This window comes from Elephantulus edwardii, unplaced genomic scaffold (assembly GCF_000299155.1).
Source record: "Elephantulus edwardii isolate Elephantulus edwardi_28Jun2011 unplaced genomic scaffold, EleEdw1.0 scaffold00248, whole genome shotgun sequence".
Taxonomy (NCBI): Eukaryota; Metazoa; Chordata; class Mammalia; order Macroscelidea; family Macroscelididae; genus Elephantulus; species Elephantulus edwardii.
Genome location: NW_006399998.1, coordinates 210,683 through 213,938, shown reverse-complemented (window position 1 = coordinate 213,938; position 3,256 = coordinate 210,683).

Genomic DNA, 3,256 nt, shown 5'->3' with positions numbered 1-3,256 from the left:
TCAATGGGTTTTTAGAGGCCATAAATTGCACAGGAGATTGCCCAGCATTTCTCTATTGAACAGCTGGTGGGATGGAATTGCCTGTCTTGGGGTCAGCAGTACAAGTTTTCACTCATTAGGCCACCAGAGCTCTCTTTAGAATAAAAAGTATATATACTCTAGACTGAGGTGCTGTGTGTCAATAGGGTTTCCTTTATTCCTGTATTTGGGAAACTCTAGTATAGTTGTGTAAGCAAACCCAAAGGATATACCCCTCTGGAGATTTAGACTCACCAGCAGCTCCATGGGAAAAAAATTGTGGAATATCCTCTGATATGATTTATAGCCTTGGAAATCCAATTGCAGGCAAGCTATGAGTCAATTCCAATTCCACAATTATAAACAAGAGTCTATAGGAAGAGGGAGAGTGCTGATGGTATAGTGGTAAGAAGTTGCTCTGCCAATCTTAAGTGGTTCTAATCTACCAGCTACTCCACAGGAGAAACGTGAGTATGTTCAGTTTACTACCTGTGAAAACCTGTTTAAGGGTCAGCAATGGGTTAGTTCTGGCTCTACAGTACTAAAAATAAGAAAAACAGGAAGAAGATGCTTCTTAGTGGAATGATTGGGCTTCACGATGACAAAATAAAATGCAATCTCATGAGAAGATTTGCAAAAATCCACCATGTAGGTTTTAAAGTAGCCCAGAGTATAGCATAATGTTGTTGTCGTGTGCCATTGAGTCACCTGTGACTCATAGCAACCCATGTACAACAGCTCTGAAACCTGCCCTATTCTGAGTCTGCACCTCAGTTACTGTATATTGATATACAGTATACCTCATCTGAGGTCTTCCTCTCCTGCACCATCCCTCCACCCTCCCAAGCACGATATCCTTTTCCAAGGACCTGTCCCTTCTGGCCATGTGCTCAAAGTATATGAGATGGAACTTCAAAATCCTGGCCTCCAAGGAGAAACTTGGTTTCATTCTCTCCAAGACAGACTTATTTTCTTGGCAGTCCATGGTATGTTCAAGACTGTTATCCAGCACCACAACTCAAAAGCATTGATTCTTCTTCTGTCATCTTTAGTCACTATCCAGCTTTCTGATTCATAGCAAGTAATTGCAAAGACCATGGCCTGGATGGTGCACTTTAGTCTCTAGACTGACTTTGTTGCTTTTCCATGTTCTGAAGAGGTTCCTGACAGCAGATTTTCCCAGTGCAATAAGTCTTTTGATTTCCTGACCGCTGGTGCCAAGAGTATTGATTGTGGAGCCAGGTAATCTGTAACTATTAACAATCTTGATCTCTTCTCTGTCCATCATGGTGCTGCCAATGGGCTCAGTGGCGAGAACCTGTCTTCTTGATGTTCAGCTTCAATCCATGTTTAATTCAATCCATAATCTGTAGGAAGCACTCCAATAGTCTAGGGAAATGAAACTAAATTTGAGATTTCTTTTTTGGAAATGTGGATTGAAATTCCTATACTTTGGGTGGTAGTATTACTCTGAGAAACACAGAAAATCCAGCAAAATTTGAATTACTGACAAATAATGACTACCATTTGAGATAAATTATTATTTCCCTGAGATTGAAATTTAATCTTGGATCTCGTATTGTTATTGTTAATATTTGCATACAAAAGACCTACATATAGTGTGATTTATGTTTTGATTCATGGCTACCAAAGGCCCTACTTGTGGACCAGGCCATCTGCATTGCATCTGTGTGGTGTTCTTTCACTTTTTTCTTTTTTTCTTGCTGTGTGTCGTTGAGTCGGTTATGACTGATTGAAATTTAATCTTGGATCTCGTATTGTTATTGTTAATATTTGCATACAAAAGACCTACATATAGTGTGATTTATGTTTTGGTTCATGGCTACTGAAGGCCCTACTTGTGGACCAGGACATCTGCATTGCATCTGTGTGGTGTTCTTTCACTTTTTTTCTTTTTTTCTTGCTGTGTGCCGTTGAGTCGGTTATGACTCATAGGAGGAGACTGCCCATCCTTCTCCAGCAGAGCATCTGGTGGATTTGAACTGTACGCCTTTGGGATTGCAGCACAGCTTCTTGCTCCCTTTTTTCACTTTTGCTTATCATTTTTTTTTCTCACACGCTCTATCCATCCCTGCCTGGAATGCCTCCTTATGTTTCTGACACATTCACATTTTCGTCTTCCAAAGTTCTGCTCCCCTCCCTGGATTCTTACAGCAGTTTGGGCCATAAGGCTCATTTGTAGCTGCAATCTATGCTGACAATTTCTCCTTCTCTCTTCCATTCTCTCCCTCTCTCTATCTATATAAATGTATCTGTATTCACTACCGCCAACAGTCATTTCACACAGTTGCTATCAAAATTAGGTATTATATCTGAAAATCTAGAACAATTTATTTTTAATATTTGCATAGCTGATGTTCATATCATATATCCCGAGAGGGTAAATTTATTATTATTTAGTGGTACCGTCAAGTGTTTGGGGTTTTTTTAAATATAGAGAAACACTTGCTGTGACATGGAAGATCCACGAACTCTGTGGCAAAGACCTCTCATTCAATAATGTCTTTATAATTTTTGAGTTTTGAATTAGAATTTGTATTCTCTTCACCACCTTTCTGGGGACGTCCACTGAAATTTCATTGAACCACATAATTTAAATAATTAATAAGTATTGTTCAAATATTCACAGTTTTAAATGAGGCAATGAAGACAGCAGGGACAAAATGTCAAGAAAACTGAAGCTCATTATTACAGTTATGTTCGTTCTGTTGATTCATAGTGACTTTTTAAGGTTTCTGAGGCTCATCTTTCTTTAGAGGAGCTGCTGTGGAAAAGACTGAAACTAATCACCTATGAATAGAAACACTATATAAAGACATGGAAAATTCTCATCATTACCATCATTATATAGGATGCCAGAAATGTTAGGAAATAAGCTGGACCAAAGATGACAGAGAAGAATTGATGTCTTTCAGTTGTGGTTCTGGAGAAGAGTCTTAGACATACATACCATTGCCCACCAAGAACAAGTTTGTCCTAGAGAGGGTGAAAACAGGCTGTTCCTTGGAGGTAAGGATTTTGAAGCTCCATCTCACATACTTTGGGCATGTGCCAGGAGGGACCAATTCCTAGAGAAGGACATCATGCTTGGAAGAGTAGAGGGACAGCATAGGAGAGGAAGACCTTGGATGAGATTGATTGACATAATAAACTGGGATAATGGGGGTAGTAGGTTGGATACAGTGAGACTAGCTCAGGGTAGAACAGAATTCACAGC